The 18551-nt window shown below is 42.5% G+C and overlaps 1 long non-coding RNA gene across 1 annotated transcript; it reads left to right on the plus strand.

The window, feature by feature from the left end:
- The first annotated feature begins 1599 nt into the window (after nt 1-1599).
- Nucleotides 1600-2185, plus strand: LOC115588524 (uncharacterized). Its single transcript, XR_003985374.1, has 2 exons — nt 1600-1801; nt 1917-2185. It is a non-coding gene; the product is annotated as an uncharacterized LOC115588524 (long non-coding RNA).
- Nucleotides 2186-18551: the final 16366 nt, after the last annotated feature.

Consider the following 18551-nt stretch of genomic DNA (forward strand, 5'->3'; position numbering starts at 1 on the left):
GTTTGAGTGTAGGAGGGAAGTGCACAATGAGCACCTCTACTTCAGACGCCAAATTGCCAGTTGGAAGAAAAAGAAGCACTGACTGTCTGTTGACCATGATTTGATGAAAAAGGAGCAAACCCAGAACAGAAAGCCCGTCCCAGTGACAATATCTGACCTTGCTCTGGAGGGGAACCATGTAGTTTTGGGGGAGATATTTTAATCAGAACAAAAAGATCTGCTTTGGCTGATTTTAATGATTTCAGCATTAGTTTTCCTTTTTCCTTTTCCTTAGTAGTTTACTCAAATGATATTTCATTTTTCCTTCTGTCACGCTTCACTGAATATTGGACTTTGAGGTTCAATCAGTCTCTACTGCAGCAGTTCCGGAGAGGTCTGAGCCCATCTGAGGAAATCAATACTCAAATGTTCACTAAATTACAGGCTGTTTTTAACCAATTTTTGTCCAAGGTGATTATTACAGTAGGTGATGTATTCATGGAAACCTTTGTCCTCCTGATGCAGATGTTTGGCAAGATATGGAACAGAAAACAAACTGAAGTAGGTTAAGTTTTAACCCCTGTCCGTTTGTTGGTTGGTTGGCTGGCTTGTCAGCAGAATTTTTACAAAAACTACTCAACAGATTACCACGAAACTTAAATGGAGGGTGGGTCTCGGCCCAGAATAGACGAGAATAACTTTTGGCACAGATCTGGATAAAGGATTGCAAGCAAACATTGCAAGATAACATCTTTTTTTTATTACATTTAATTTAAAAAACTGCAACATGGTGGTGGTGTTTTTTTTGTATTTTTGTGTTTTCTTACCGGCAATAGGAGAAAATGTCTAACTGTGCAACAGCGTAGAAAATGTGTCATCTTGTGACTCACAGCCTTTGTGCAGATACACACTGTGTCCGCACTTGTTGGACAGCAAATTGTCAATCACGTAAATTAAGAGAGCTAAACAAGAGAACTTAAACTAATGGAGTATTGCTTCCAGTAATGACAGGCGATGAGAATAATGGATTGTTAGTTCGCTTTATAATGACGTTAGATATCTGGGGACGTGTAGATAGGCACATTAGAAGTCAATAGTGTTCCAGAATAATAGGAAGGCTCAGAGATAATGTACTCTCACAAGGGGGCCTCGACATTAGCAACAGCCCAGCAGGACTCGGCTTGCACGTGTGCCAATGACGCATTAAATCCCTCAATGACAAAAGATAAAAGAAAGGTAAATCTGTAGGCACATTGTTTGGCCACAATCATACACCAGACACCATACTGTACACACGCCAGTAACACAGAGGGATACTGAGGTGGTTAGTGGTATTTAGTAATTGCCTAAAGCAGGAAATAGCAAAAAAATACAACAACAAACAAACAAAAAAAAACACATCAAGTGAAAAAAAAATATGTGTGAATATTCATCAGGCAGGGCCTCAGGATCGCCCAAATGAATGCTAGGCTCAGTCTGAAAAACAAACAGAAATCAGTGCTCACAATTTTGAAACAATAGTTTTTTAGAAAAAAAAGCAAAAAAAAAAAAGACGACTACTTAAGTGTCAGAAATCTTTAATCAGCCCAAACTGTGATGAAAGCGCAGTTTCAGCGTGAACCTCGCCAGATGAAAATAAAAATTAGACAAAAGAACGAAAGTACAGACGACATTAACTTCTGCTCAAATGAGCCCAGTGGGAGAGCATACAAAGTATTTAGCACCACTCTTTCTGTCTTTTGATGTTGTTTGTCAATTCACAGCATCCACTGCAGTGTTTAGTGTCTTCAACCTCTATCTTCCCTGATGGCACGAGTGCAGGGTGAGTGTAATAGCAGCTCTCTCCTTCATTAGATATTAATTTATTCATTACATGTTAACTCTGCGAGACCTTGGAAGGAGGCGCCAGGTGACTCTTCTTCATTTGGTCCCCACAGCTCTCCACTGGGCCCAGGGAAACCACAGTAATGCCACACAGTTGGGGAAGTGGAGAGCAAATTATTCAGCTCCATAGAGAGGGACTCTTTGTGGTAAACACACGGTGGGACACTCGTGCTGTCATAATTAAATCTGCAAATCCATAAGAGCAGGGTGCTTCCATTTTAGTACACAAACACATGATGTGGTAAACACAATCAGGCAGAGGCTCAAGTACAGCAAATACAATTGTACTTCTCAAATAAATAAAAGTATAAATGTGTCAATATTTGGTTTTATGGTTTACACTTTCTATTTAACATTGTTTCTATTTTTACTGTTTGAAAAACATATTACATATTACAGTTTGGAAAATGCAAAAGGTGTTATGTTATGACAAGATAAATTGTACTTTGTTAAAACAAGAAATTGCTTTTTGTTAGAATGTGTTAAGTTCGTAATTCATAATAATGTGAAAATATATTGTTATATTGTGAAACCTTTTATGTTATAACAAGAAAAGTTCCTTTCTTGTGGATACATTTGTATTTTGTAATAATGTGAAAATGTCTTGGTATACATAACTTGTTATAACGTTAAACGTTTTATGCTCTAACAAGAAAAAAAGCATATTGTTATGATAAAAAAGTTTTTATGATAATGTGATAAGTTTGTATTTCATGATCTAATATCTTGTCATAACGTAGAAAATATGGTGTCATAACAATAATCTCTTTGCCATTATATCATGATACTGATCAATTTTTCTTTTTATGGGATGGCAGCAATAAGCTTCTGTACAAAAAAAATGGTGACAGAAATGTAGGTATAAGGGGATAAAATAGAGGTATGAGAGTAATGGAGCATTAGTCAAGGGGGGTGGTGGGGATTTTGTAACTTCCTCATATGAGAGCGAAAGAGCTCTCAATCTTTGACCAAGCCATGGCAGATCAGAGAGAAAGACGCCAGAGAGCATCAATCCCAGCTTCTCTTGGTGGCCCGTCAATGGGGGAAAATCCCCAGTGAACAGGCAGCCTGGCTAATCCACGGCTAAATGACACCTCCAGACGCTAATGCCCAGACTGACCAAAGAAGCAATCCACGGCGACTCCTCCACACATGTACCCACTGATGCTTTTCAGCTGAGGGGACTTGAAAGGGGCCGGGGCCGTCTCTGTCTCTCTGTGTGCCACCTGCTTAGCATCCCGCGCTGCAAGCTGCTATAGAGAGACATCTCCGGCAGAGGAGAAAGGCCCATTGTGTCCAGACGCCTTTGAGGCCATTGTTCTGCTTCACTGAGGCCAGGCCGACATCTGCACCATTCACACTGAAGGAAGTTGTAATCACTCCCCTGCTCTTAGCTCTGTGGCTCCAACTTCATACCAAGAGGCCTTGTGAAGTTGGGCCTGTGGTAAACAAGAGGGCAAAAGGAGGGGGAGTGGGTGCATAGGATTTGGAAGGGTGGCAGTTTTTGTTGAGAAGCATCAGTTTAAATAGAAACTCTTACATACCCCTATACAGGCCCCCTGATCCCCACTCTCCCTTCAATACCCCCAACTCAACCAAGTGCACTTACTCTGCACAATACCAAGCTGGCAGCTGATTTATAGAGTTACCTCTCCATCAAAAGCTCAGATTAATTGCTTGTCTTTCACAAGTAGGGCAAAAGATTTCAAATGTGTCCGTGTAAAGTATAAAAAAACGTCTGGCTGCTGCATTTTCAAAATGCTCTTTTGCTCTCTTTTCATTAGTAGAAATGGAGAAGGGAAAAAAAGGGGGCTCTGAAAGCCAGGATTGTTTCAGTGGTCAACTCAAGAAAGGGTTTTATGTAGTTTTCATTTACATATAATTACACTTTAATGGAAGTCTGACTGGTGTGGGGTAAGAGGCTGGCCACGCGGGCTGCCGAGGAGACCCCCTATGATACAGGATGACAGGCTGTAGCGCTAGCTCCATCTCCGGCTAATTAAACGAATCAATTAAGAGACTATTGTTGTAACTGTGTAACTGATGTTCTGTAGTGGCAAAAATGGTCCCTTGGGGAGGCCTTCCAACCATATTAAAGCCCCTATCCTCTACATCTCCATCTGATACCAATATAGACACTTATTTGCGCCTTGCTGTCATGTCATTGGAGGCGGGCACATTATGGAAATTGAAATGGAGGGGTTGAGGGGAGCAGGGCTGAGCTCAGTGTGAAGCGGCGGGGTTCACTTCCCATCACCCTCCAAGGAGAACTCGCTTCAGCAAACTCCAAAGTCCCTCAAAGTTCCTTAATAGCAGAGCTAGAGCCAGCACACCCAGCTGTGTGCATCCAGTCACTAGGTAAGGGTCGCGCAATTAGCATACTCCTCCCTGCCAGGCGAGTCGCGTTGATGCAGATAAATTATCATATTAGATTTACCCTCCTCAGTTCAACTGATTGGCTCCCAAATTGTTTTAGATGGCCGTCATTAATCCTTAGCATAGGCTAAGTGCTTTGGCTTCAGATCTGATTGCATAGAGGCGCCTAGGGTCAAATTAGCGGAATACTAATGTCTGAACTCTATCTCATTTGCAGTGTCGGGATGCTGCTTCTATTATAGGAAACAGAAAAGAGTCAATTGCCATTTATCTAATGTAAGATTTAGAAACTCTCAAGATGATAATTGAGGTCCAAGGTAAGGGAGAGAAGATGTTATTGAGCGATCTCTCTCTCATTCATTTATATATATATATATATACATATAATATATATATATATACAGTCCCTGACAAAACTCTAGTCGCTTATCCAAGTTGTAGGAACAATAAATAACAACTTGACTGAAGAAATGGCTTATATGATTATAGATTATGCTTATTATACCAAAATAAAGTTGTGTATGTAGTAGAGGTGGGAGTAAGTCAGATTCGTGCAATTCATAAACAAGTCTCAAGCAAGTCCCAAGTTACTGTGATGAAAATCAGCAAGTCAAGTTAAGTCATTGTTATTACTCAAGCTAGTAAAGTCAAGTCATTGCTAAGGTCAAGCAAGTCACTAGAAGTTATGTCACGCAATAGTGATGTAGTCACATAGTGGTCGAGAAAAGGTTGAATTTTATTTTCAACATCAAAAACATTAACTCTGTCGCGGATGTGCATAAAAAAACAAGTGCGTCGCACCGAATGTGTGCCGATATGGTGTCGTGTTGGGTTGTGAGTGCGTATAATGCGCGGCTACATTTAAAATAATGGCTTAGTGCGCACTGAAGACACTAAATCTGAAACACACACAAGCTTTAACCAAGACGGCGGCCAAAATCACCCAGGCAGGCCGCCTTTGCCTTAGATAGCCAGGGAAACCCATGAGCACACAGCTAAGCTCTGTTAGCTTAGCTAACGTAACGTTAGTAATGTGCCCACATTCAGCCCCCACCCCCATCTTTTAAATTACCGACATGTGTTCTCACAATGCACAATCACTTTGAAGCCAAGCCTAACGTAGTTAAATAGCACCTAAAACGTTATAGCGTTAGCTGAAGTTAGCTAAAGACACACAGTCACCTACCTCTCTTTGTGGGTCCTGAAGTGATGGATGAAATTTGATGTGGTTGTGGTGGTGTCACTTAGTTTAGAGCTGCATACTGTGCATACTGCTGTCCCCCTCTTTTCATTGATGAAATAATCTTTGAATCTAAATTTTATGATTTTCAGAGCTCCCTCCATGCTCCTTCTCCTCCTCTGATCCTGTCTGCCACAGTGGCGCTCTGGCACGCACCGTGTCATACAGTGGCAGAGGGCAAAGTATCAAAAACAAAACTAATGTCTCAATATGTGCAAAAACAGAAAGAAAGAAAGAAAAGCCAAGACTTTTGAGTTATCTGTGTCAAGTCTAAGTCAAGTCTCAAGTTATGAATGCCAAGTCAAAGTCAAGTCGAGTCTTTCATCAGTGTTAGTCAAGTAAGTCTCAAGTCCTCAAATTTGCGACTCAAGTCAAGTCATGTGACTCGAGTTCCCCACCTCTGATATGTAGGACAGAAAGGTCAGTTTTTGTTTGGACAAAAGACTTGTCGTGTCTTTAAACAATTCAGTCAATCACAGACCAGCTGTCCCAGGTGTGTATAAAAAGAACCACAGCACACCAGACCTTCATGTGAGGTGCAGCCTGACCTCTGACAACATGCCAAAGATTCAACCACAGACCAAAGTGCTGATCATCAAGAGCCTGAGGACCAAGTCTGCTGCTTTGGTGGCAGACTTGTTCAATGCATCTAAACGTCAAGTGGAGAGGAAGAAAGATTTGAAGAAACTGGTGACGTTCATGACAAGCCCAGGTCAGGCAGACCCCGTAAGACAACTGTTCGAGAGGACCATTTGTTGTTTCGGCAGTCCAGGGCAAGCCCAGCAGAGCTACATGAGAACTGGTCACCAGAAACCCCTGTATCTACAAGAACAGTTTGTCAAATTCTCTCATGCAGTGGTCTCCATGGTCGAATTACTGCTCACAAACCAGCATTAAACAGAAGACAACAAAAGAATTGTGTTGCATTTGCCAAGACCCACAGCTTGTGGAAAGGATGGATGGTGGAAAAGTGACAGAAGGTTGATTTTTCTGATGATTCATCATTGAACTGCATCCCAATCGCCGCATATACTGCAGAAAACCTGTTGGAACCTGCATGGACCCAAGATTCACCAAGAGAACAGTCAAGTTTGGTGGAGGAAAAATCATCCGGTATGGGGTTGTGCGAGAGATCTGCAGAGTGGATGGCAACATCAACAGCCCATTACATTCCAAACCACCAGAGAGGGCAGGATGGTGCTCCTTCTCATACTTCAGCCTCCACATCAAAGTTCCTGAAAGCGAAGAAGGTTAAGGTCCTTCAGGATTGGCCAGCCCAGTCAACAGACATGAACATTATTGAGCATGTCTGGGGTAAGATGAAGGAGGAGGCTTGGAAGATGAAACCAAAGAACCTTGATGAACTCTGGGAGTCCTGCAACACTGCTTCCTTTGCCATTCCAGATGACTTCATCAATATGTTATTTGAGTCATTGCCGAGACGTAAAGATGCAGTCCTCCAAGCTCATGGGAGTCATACACAATATGAATTATTTTTCCAAGGTACCATGACTTTATGTTCTGATGTTATTGTAGCATGTTTGTGTATTCAAAATTAAGTATAATTTCTGCCGTACATTACCTTTGTATGCGACAAGACTCCCAAAATCTGACCTTTCTGTCCTAATTAAATGATAAAACTCAATGAATGATACACAACTTTATTTTGGTATAATAAGCATAATCTAGAGGCCTTTGCCTTTCATATAAGTCATTTCTAATTCCAACTGATCAACTACAAGTCGAGTTATTATTTGTTGTTCCTACAGCTTGGATAAGTGACAAGACTTTTGACAGGGACTGTATATATATATAAGAAACGATCAAGGTGGCCAAGGCATACTGTGACTTTAAAGACAGCTTGTAAAAATAAATGTACTGCTTCAAATGCAGCACCCTTTTTTATTTGTACTCCTCACAAGAAAGACATCTTCTAAGTTCCATTACTGCTCAGACAAGTCTAACACATTACACGTCCCTGCTTGGCTAATGCACCCCTCCCCCAGCTGCTGTTTATATGCCTGTGTGCAGGCAGACTGACAGATTTATGAACAGAGCAAATCTGATTACTTGTCTGAGATTCCAGTGGATCCATGTCACTCCTTTGTCTTTGAGAGCTGACCCTGTTTGTTTAAGGTCCACAGTGCTGGCACCACATGAGTGGAACGGGGCTGCCTTGGCGCCTGGGCCGTCCTGGCTCCTGTGTCCAAAGTCAGCACTGGCATGTCGCTGGGACCTTCTGATGGAGATCAAGGGATTATCCTCACCTTACACACCCACACAGACACACATAGATTGAATATTCAGTAGTTTCATACAAAGATATAGTTCCAGTAAATCAGTTGAATCTGTTAAAAAGTGAAAAATGTCAATTTTGGCACTGTTGATCAGCCACACCTCACCTGATATTGTCCTATTGTCCTATGGTCCCATCAAGTCACACAGACCCCAGAGGAAGGCAGTTTGAGCAGGGGTATCAGATTCCTGAAGAAGCAGTGGAAGAGTCTAGCACCATTCAAGTAAAGCACAGACATTGTATGACTTGAATATCACTCCCTAGATCTCCACGTATCAGACAAGACTAAAAGCAGGGTGTAAGGGTCTGTCTGACTCTACAGGGATGGCGCAGGGATAGACCAGGGCTGCCCAGAGTGGTCCACCATAAGGTTCAATGTGGCCTTGTGGATTTTTCAGCCAAAAGAAATTTAAAATTAATTTTAAAAAACTACATGTGCTGTATTATTTTTTGTAGGGAAACAATACAGGCAAGGACATACAGGAGTTTGCAAACTTTGCATAGCAAGTTAGTCACTTAACGGAACTTGGGATGCTAGTACCATTCTGCATCTTAACAATACCATGTAATACAATACAATACAATACAATACAACACAACAGGTGTTTGCTTTTGGCCCATGGCCCACCATAAAGTTTCAATTTTGGCCCTCCAAGGGAAAAAGATTGGGCATCCCTAAAGTGGACCAACATAAGTGAACAAAAGTGTGTACATTTTGTACACAGGCACACAAGTGTATGTGTGACTCTTTATCACAGATACAATGTCTTACATATTTTGAATATCAAAGTGTGTCTTCAAACCAATTAACCAATTTACTGCAAAGATGACCATAGACTAACCTACACTGGTTTTCTTGTTATGAAGCTCATTTAATGTGGAAAGGTTTTGTTGCCTTTAAGTCATACAAGTGGTCAGTAGCAGGTACATACATTGTGGGAAACTTACAGCAAAGCACAAAATAAAATAAGTTTATGTTCCTGCTGAGAAAAAAAACACTAACAACTCCAGTTGGTTTGTGGACAGGCATTTTTAAGGCAGATGTTATCAAATATGAAGGAAAGGAGGGCTATACACTGACTAATTTAAAGGACAGCCATGCTGCTACATATAAAGCATGCCTAGCTTTATAATCCATTATACCTTAAATGGACCATAATTTAAGAAATGGACACCACGCTCTATTGAAGAAACTAGCGATTGAGACCAATAACCCATTAGGAAATAGTTTTCAAAGGTAATAAATCAATTGAGAAGTAGGGCCATTTTTTCATAAGCTTCATGTGAGCTGAGCAAACAAAGAGAAAAATGCCACCTACAAAGACTCACAAATCGTCAACACAGTATCTGAAGAAATAAATCTGACAGTGTTGGATCACTAAATTACAGCAATGACTGCTCGTGACAGTAAAGTTGGAAATATTGAAAAAAAAAATTGTAGGCTCGAAGCTAACAGGTAGTGAGAGAACTTTTACTTTTACAACAATTAAGTCAAAGTTAAAATGGTGTACACTTTGTCCAGTGTTTTTTTCTATTTGCTCCCTTATTAAAACACACCTCTCTTGAGGACATTAATTCCCAGCTGTGTTGCTGAGGTCTGGAACCCTATTCATTGTCCTTCAAGTGGCCATGTACTGTATGTGTGAGCGGGTCTATGTGTGTGTTTAGGTGTGTCAGTGAAGCCAGCCCTGTGTTTCTTTCTTTTCGCCTCCTGAGTCTCTCTCCCCGCCTCCCTTATACCTGTCATCTGGCAAGGCTAACCCCTGGTAGCTCCCCGCCAAATGCACACACGTACACACTCGCGCACACACACGTTGTAAATCCCCGCCAAATGCCCGCCCTTCCAGCCCCCGCACACGCCAGCCGGTGTCAGCGAATCAGCTGAACCGTCTCCGCCCCGAGAATAACCCCATGACAGACAGCCCTAGTGGCCTCCCCTTGTCAACGCAGCCTGCCTGGAAATCTGACAGCCAGGGCACAGGGTGGACAGGCTACTGTAGGCAGGAGTTTACACTGGGCTGGACCTGGAGAGGATGGGCCTTGGGGTAAGGATAGAAGGAAAATGGAGATATCTGTAGAGAGAGGCAGTGGGATGTAGCTTTGGGCGTGCTATAGGGGAATATAGAATAGAAGATTGGGCTTATCAAAAAAGCAATAGAGCAGGGTCAGGGATGGGAATAGAGAATGTGAGGACCCGGTATTGCAACTTTTTAAAATCTGGGTTAGTTTTTCACTCTAAAGCATGTAATGAAAAAAGCACCAATACATCAGAAAATAGGGATTATAATTGCAGAGGTCAGCTCCTGTCAAGGTTACTGCAGCATCCAGTGTACACTACTTGGCTGGCAGTGTTGAGTGGTCAGTCCCTACAGAGGAAAGATTGAAAGGTTCGGTTTGGCCCGCGGCCGGGAGACTGTCATTCTTCAATGCGCTCTACAACTATTCAGATAAGAGACACACCAACACCACAACTTCTCCGCTGACAAGCCTTCATAAGGAACCCCTTACTCACACATTCAAAGCAGAGTTCTGTGTGGCATGATGTTTTTGTTGTGTTTTGACAGATAGTTGACATCCCATTCATATTTCATAATTTGGCTCAGCTTGAGAATCATCCCACATCGAAGAAAAAAGGAAAGGCACAGAACATTACGATACATTTGTTCCAAAAATGGGACATGTGTGACACGTGACAAGACAAAAAAAAGAAAGAACACTGATGCCATATTCCCAAGTCTCTCTGTCATGTGGATTCCCTTTCTAGCAGTCAGCTTTTGAACCATGCACATGCAGTATGTACACGCAATGCACACATGGAAAATCTGAAGTTTAGTTGATGAAGGGGTGCACACTACAATCGACAGAAAAACAATATCACCAATCATGGAATTATATTAACGTGTTGAGGACAAATGTGCCTCTGTCTTGAGGACAAGGGCCCTCTCTTCACTCAAATTTGAAAATGTTTATATTTCTTTAAAATCATAATATGACACTACTTGCAGTCCTGAAGGGAAATGAGCACCATGATTCTCATACTGTACAAGAACAAGAAGATCAATCACTATTCTGTTATCGTGTTATTATTTAAGAGTAGCTATCTGACTATAACTAGATGGCTGCATAGACACAACAACAATAATGAAATCATCTTGGTGCCCTTTGAGCCTTCTCCTACTTCCAGCTCAACTTTGCATTTAAGGACGACAAAAGCAAAGCTTCCTATTTGATCAAGGCCTCAAGCTATGTTTTCGCAGCCAGGCATGAATTCTTGTTTGTTGAAGGGGATCTTAACGATTTCTGAGAATTGTCAGAGAACATAAGCGCTTGCTCTGTCTGAGGCCTAATAATAGTGTTCGAGGAAAAAAGGGTAAGAGCAGTCACAGGCATAAATAAAGGAGAGGAAGGAAGGAGCAGCGCAAGCTGGGCTTGACAACATACAGCCTCTGATTAAGACAGTGCTTCAAATAGAATCGTAAAATCAAAGGGAAAATCAATTATTGTGAGGGCTGACATGGTCTTAAACGGCAGAATATGGATATGCACGCCCTCTCTAAGCTCACTGCAAACGGGTGACCTAGGAAACACAAAGATGGAGGAGCAGGAGAGAGATGGTGATTCAGTGCTTGATATGATATGAGGCAACTGCATACACACCACCACAAACACACACACACACGCACACCAACTGTGTAGATAAAAAGGGATCATCACATGACAGATTCCCAGCAGATTGTACATGCAGAGATCTTAGGTCTTAGCTTCTGTGCCTTTTGACTTGAAGCGCATACAGAAAGCGCGCACCCTCAGAAAACACTCACTGCAGCCCAAATCAAAATTCAGGATCGGGGTTATGTGCTACCTCGGACACATCTCAATTTTCAATCTATTTTTGTGGATGATTTCAGTCATTAAAGGCTACTTTTTCCAATGGGGCTGGTTTGAGCGATGGCGCGGTAGTGAGCTTTGAAAGTGGATCAGTCTGGTGCTAATGAAGCCATCACTGGAGGCTGATGACAGACAGACAGACAGACAGATAGATAGACAGATAGATAGATAGATAGATAGATAGATAGATAGATAGATAGATAGACAGACAGACAGACAGACAGACAGACAGATAGATAGATAGATAGATAGATAGATAGATAGAATACAGTATTCATGGGCTACATCTTCCCAGTAAGGCCCAGATTCTCCCAAGATTTCACAGTCTTGACACAAATCTTTTAATCCCTCAGATGTTTATGTGCTGCTTTCTTGCCAAATGAATGGTGCAGCAGCAGTGCTGAGATCTACTACACTGTGTCCCTGTATCCTTTATTTGCTGTTACAACGATGGCATTTAGCTGGATCTTATCTCTGCAAACCTGAATCAACCTTCTGCCACTGGTGTAAAAGTCCCCCTGTAGCGTGTACCTGTAACAGAACAAAACCTGTATCAATCCTCCTTTTGTCCAGTTTTCTATGAATATACCCCAGGAAGTTGCATCCCAAACTCATGAAGGACTGACGAGCGAGAGGAGCATAAGGTTCGGGGCGAGCGAGGCAGAGCAGAGAGCAGTGGGACTACACAGCTTAAGCCAAATACATATTTATGAGCAGCGTCCACCCACAAGCCTGACTTTTCAAACCTAGCCAAGCTCAGGCAGGCATGCAGGCACACAAGCTGGGCCAGAACAGGGGCAGGCTGATTGGGCCAGAATCTGCAGGGGTCTCCACTCAACTTTGTTTACGTACAATTGTGTCCTCTCCTTTCATTGCCGGTTCAATTATTTTGGCCTGTCTTGAGAAATATGCAACATTTTGAGAAACGACTATCCTGGATGCAGATGAGAGCTGATATCTCGCAACCTTTACGTAACGGGTGGAAGGTGGGAGGACACGGAGGGAGGAGGAGGAGGATGGAGGAGGGAAGGTATTTTTTCAGGTGTTTATCCTCTGAATAATATCGTCCCCTATTTCCTGTCGACGTACCTCCTCCCTGTGCTGTCATGACCATTTCCTCCTCAAGGTCATTGTGTGAGTCATTAAGATCTGGCAGGCCGAGGAGGAGAAACAGGGGCGAGGTGCTCAGAGAGCAGTGACGAGGAGGAGCAGTGCAGTGGGTCGACTATCGACTGGCCCGTCCAGAGTGGCTACAACCACCGCAGTTTGGTCTCCTTCACCCACTTCTTCAAGGCTGCCTTTAATCTCTCCCTGTGCCTCCCAATCCATGCCTTTGATGTGGTGATGCCCTTCCTTCACTTACTCAATATTTGATCCATCTCACTTCATACAGCTAAATCCAGTTGAAGTGGATTCACATAGACGGGGTACTCCCCTCTTTTCTTCTGGTTCCCCCCCCTCTCTCTCTGTGTGTTCAGCAAAATGTCTACCGCGCCGACTACAGAAAATCACTTTTCCTCCATCGTGTAACATGGAGCTGAAGATGGTGTTAATTGATAGAACAGTCAATTGCATCTGCCTCAACACGCAGTGCACAGACTCGTACCCTGAGATGGACATGTAAACAGGTTGAAAAGCATGCTGCGTTTGTGCACACATGCTCACTCACACACTCACACACTCACACACACATACACACACTGAAATGTCTTAATAAAAGTCAACCAGCTGCTGTGCTCCCACCCACCATGTTAAGCCAGAGGTGTAAGTATCAACTCTCATCTCCTGCCTGCCTGCACCCACAGATGAGCCTACGAAGTTGAAACAAGATACAGAATTACTGCCTCTTTACTCCAACTGGAGACCTAACACATGTTGTGTAGGAAGATAGACTTTATTGTCAGCGTGAAAAAAAGCTGCGGCTGTATTTCCATAAACATTAACAGATGTTTCACAGTACAACGGGCCGAACGCGGAAAGCGTACAGTGCTATCATACAGTTTGCCGGCTACCGTTGACTGGCTGTGTGTATATAATTGCTGTCTTTTTGTGGTGCACGATAGTTGGTGTCAAAAAGTGACCCTGCGGCCCATTCCCAAATCTTCTCCTCGTCAGGATGGCGATGAGACATCTACCATATGGCCCAGCCTTCTGCATCCTTGTTCCTGCATAATCACAAGACCAATACAGTATGCAGGGTAACAATTTAACTGAAACAAAAGAAGAAAACAACTAAGAGAACATAGAACATTTTCTGTACTCAAGAGATAGGTGAGCTTTTCATTAATAATCTTTTTATTTAAAGGAGACATATTATTCTCTTTGTCAGGTTCATCATTTTATTTTGTGTAACTATAAGTTTACATGTCTTAATGCTCGAAAAAATAAATAAAAATCTCATACTGTGCAGTGCTGCAGCACTGTATTCCCCCTCTGTCTGATACACTCTGTTTGCCACATTTTTCCAGTCTCCTCTGATTGGCCAGCTCACACACGCCTGACCCAGCACTGCAAACATCAACAGAGCAGCTGTGCTAAATTCATTCTTTTTTAAAAATTATTTTGCTTTGTATTGGCAGCCATAGTGTACAACAGACAGCAACACTTATACTTTTATGATGGTTTCTAGTCTCTGAAGGAAGAAGCTTGTACATAATAACCCAAAAGACCAATGAGATCAAATGACAAACAATCTCAAAGTACTGACAAAACATATTCCACCATTATAAAAGTAAAACAGTAACAATCCTTCCACATTGGTCACAATTCACAGGCATTATTACTGATACTAAACTACTGACACCGAAATAAAAATATGAAATAAAATATAAAAACATAACATTTTTAAAAATGGATAAACAATACAATAACATAAACTGTGAGGAAACGTCTGTACGAATCTTGTTGCTCCAGATTATACTCCTCCCTCAAAGTCTGAAAGCTCTTTAACGTCTCCTTTTGTGTCAGAGTGCAGTAGGTTGTGATACCTTTCGCAACCCAGACACTGAATCTTTTATCAGCCACATTTGGAGGAAAGTCACGATCAAAGTTTTTTGATATTCTCTGTATATTGCACAGTTTTTGAGTTACCTTTCAAATTTTCAAGGACTAAATGATACATGCGTTCTCTCTCTCCAAAAGGTATTTGACTAATGTTTTATGAGAAATGATAGCTTGGACTGGGATCTTATCAGTCATTGCCAGCTCTATAGTTCCTTCCACTTAGCAGAGTAGCTAGGGTCACATCAGCATACGAGAGGCCTCAGCTGTGCTGCATAATAATACTCCAACAAGCATGGGAGCCCCATACCTCTGTATTCTTTCTTGTGTTGTTGAGTTTTATATTACTTCTTGGCTTCCTGCCATTCCATATATATCTGAATATTAGTCTGTCCCACTCCACAAACTGTTGTTACTTGTACGAGTTAAGTTTGGAAAAGATATAGCAATCGTGACAGAATATTCATTTTGACTGTTTCTACTTTTGAACCCAGAGTTAGAAATGGAACAACATTCCATCTTCTTATATCTGCCTTTATTTTGGCGTTAAGAGGGCAAAAATTGACGGTGGATAGATTCTTGTCAAGTTTTTTGGTAGATATACACCCAAATATTTTTTCTGAATCAGTGTTCCATCTCAGCTGGTATTTTTCAATAATATCCTAGTAGGTAATAGGTTCATAATTAAAAGCAAGGGCTTGTGTCTTTGATACATTAAGTTTATATCCAGACATTGAACCATATTCCTTGAGACAAGACATCAATTCAGGTAGAGATTGAGTGGGTTGTTCCAAGTATATCAAATATTCTAATAATATATAATATATCAATGTCATCTGCAAATATTGCCAATGTTTTTTCCCCCTGACAGCCAAAATCTCCTTTATGTTCTGATTTTACCGAATCCATTGACTTAGTGGCTCAATAAATATGACAAATAGAAGAGGGGAGACGGCACATCCTTGTCTGCACCCTTGCTGTAGAGTAAGAGGGTCTGTAAAGTCCCCATTAACTTTAATTCTGGCTGTTGGTTTGTCATGCAACGTTTGAATAATCTAAATGGAATCTTAATGGAAAGCAAATTTACCCAAAGCTTTGTATAAAAAAAAATGTCCATCTAACTGCATCTAATGCTTTTTGAGCATCCAGACTAAGCAGGGTGGATTCTATGTTGTTCTCTGTAACCTGTCTGTTTATATGTAATGTTCTCCTAATATTATCCTGCATCTGTCTCTGCTTAATTAAACCAGTCTGGTCGAAGTGGATAAGATCTGTTTGGCATCTTTCAAGTGCCCTTGCAATAATGGATGTAAACACTCTATAGTCTAAATTTAGAACACTTATCCTATCCTACTATCTCAAATGATCACATTCTTGTCTGTCTTTGCCCTCTTTAGGGAAAAGGGAAATAATTGCCTCTCTCCATGAGGGGGGCATTTCTCATTTCTAATGTACACAATTGTAAACCTTTACTAATACAGGTGCTAAATTCATTCTTATATGCCAAAGTAGCTGCTAGGCACAAATTGTGACAAGTTGGTGACATGGTGACGTAGTGTGATGTCACAAAGTCACAGAATTGAAGGCGGAACTAGTGACGAGGGGTTTGAGGAGTGGTGTTTTCTGCGGGAGAGAGGAGCTTGTGTTGGTGTTCACTTTGTCCTTTTAAAGATCTTTTACATGCACAAGATCATACTGTTTATAAATCATTAAAGGAAAGGTAAAAAAAAAAAGCAAAGTAAGTCCCCCTTAACTAAAACATGCTCTTTGCCAATTAAGATAAAGAAAAGCCCCAAAACAAACAGACAAACCCCAGATTTGTTTCAGACATGATTCGGGGCAGCGAGGCACTCTCCCCACTTAACAGCAATCAGACATTCCTTATTACAGAGCAGAGCGTTTGTGTAACACTGAACCCAAACCCTCTACTATTCTGTCCCGCATTAGTTCCACTTAGTTGGGTCCCAATGACCTATTCAATGTAAATGCACTGTGCAATAATGAGTGACGGACCGCGGCGGCTCTTTAATGGGCGAGTACGTTCGGGGAGAGTAAAATGACAAGGCAGAAAGAGAGCGAGAGAGAGAGAGAGAGAGAGAGAGAGAGAGACAGAATAGAGTTCAAGGCTCTTTCAGGATTGGGGGTGTTTAAGCGGGGGTAATGATGGGAAAGTAAATGACTTTAAAAGAATAATTAGGCCAGGGTGGGAAGACAGCCAACTGCGTCTCGACAGATACACATCTCGATACATTGAATACAAAGTAAGAGAGTCACGCCGCCATTGTTTTTCTAAACTCTGATTCCAACAAAGGATAACAGGGAGTAGAGAAAAAAAAAAAATGCGTCTGTGATGCTGTAACGGCGACAAGAGGCCCTCAAAGGTAAAAGACCTGCGAATCAATCTGAGTCACACCTGAAAGCGTGAGCGAGAAAAGGACTCAAATTAATGCGTGAGGTGAACAAATGAGTGCATCAGAGACATATTAATGACTTATGTGTTAAGAGGAGTGCAACAGCCTCTTCTCTTCTCTTCTTCATCTCAATTTGGCAAGAGGAGGTGCTGGGGGAAATAGGCTTTTGACATAGCGCCGTGTCGGCAGCCAGAGAGTGTTAGAAGAACTTGACTCAATCTGTCACGCTCTGGGACCGCCTCTCTTAATACTGCTTTAGCTTAATGGCCCGAGGTGTTTGTGTGTCTGCAGCGAGAGTCTATTTTTTTTTTTTCCCAATCCGCGCGTGTGTTTGCCATGCGCGGCGATGAGGGTGTACCTTGAGGTCCTCAGGGTGCTGTTTGATGCTAGGTAGCACATGCAGATGCCAAGTTCAACTCGACGGACTCCCTCTTCTCCCTCCTCGCTCTCTCTCTCTCTCATCCTCCTCCCCGTCAGAACCCCCCTCGTAGAAGCCAGGAGACAGGACTGTTACCTCTGAGACAGACACCAAGCAGATCTCAGGTTGAGCTCCCTGTTACCATGCGGCAGCCATTGGAAACAGATGGTCTCCAAACAGCCTGTCATGTTTACTGCTGCTGCCATAAAAGACAAGAGTCCAACAACACACTCCCTCAGGAGCCCCACGGGATCGCACAGGGGCCTGCAAACAGCTGCCTGGGGGGGCCCATTGGCCCTGCGCACACACTCATTCACACACACACTTACACACACACACACCTTGAACTGGCTCCTACCTTAAATACCATCCAAATGCCTCTATTATCAAACACTCTCTCTCTCACACACACACACACGCGCACACGTGCGCGCCTACAGTACATACCGACACAAAAGCAGCCAGGCACGCACTCCAAATGTCCTCCGCCAACCTGTCCGGACATGCTACATTTACTGCAATTAAACAAGCATGCCATTTGAATATCTGATGACACCTTGCAACCTGCTCCATGGGCTCTGAATATAATGGTGTCCCTGCGGAGCCCGGGAGAAATTGTCCATGTCACCGTTAATGAAGGGAATTTGCATTGTTATCTCAATTAAGGGCAGCGGAATAATGAAGCCCACTTCTGAATTAGTTAATCGACAAAAACTTGTACAAATGTGTTTGCATGGCCCATAGGTATGGCCCGCCGCTAATGTATATTCTTCGGGGTTAGCGGGGTTACGTCAGGCCGAGGGGGGGCGGACGGTAATGAGGCAGGTGCTACCGGACACTTCTCTTCCTCTCCAAGGGAGTCGAGATGCTACTCTGACCTCCCAACGCCTCATCCTCCGTCTCTTCCTCCCCAGTCTCGCTCGCGCCACGTCTCCCTCAACCTCTCTCGATCGGCTCCCTCCCCAGTGCCCCATTCTTTCACCCGCACTGCACATCAAATACAGGAACCAGAGGCAGACAGCAGATTGGAACTAAAAAACCCAGGTGCTTTGGCCCCCA

The sequence above is a fragment of the Sparus aurata genome, chromosome 9 (assembly GCF_900880675.1).
Source record: "Sparus aurata chromosome 9, fSpaAur1.1, whole genome shotgun sequence".
In the NCBI taxonomy this organism is placed as follows: Eukaryota; Metazoa; Chordata; class Actinopteri; order Spariformes; family Sparidae; genus Sparus; species Sparus aurata.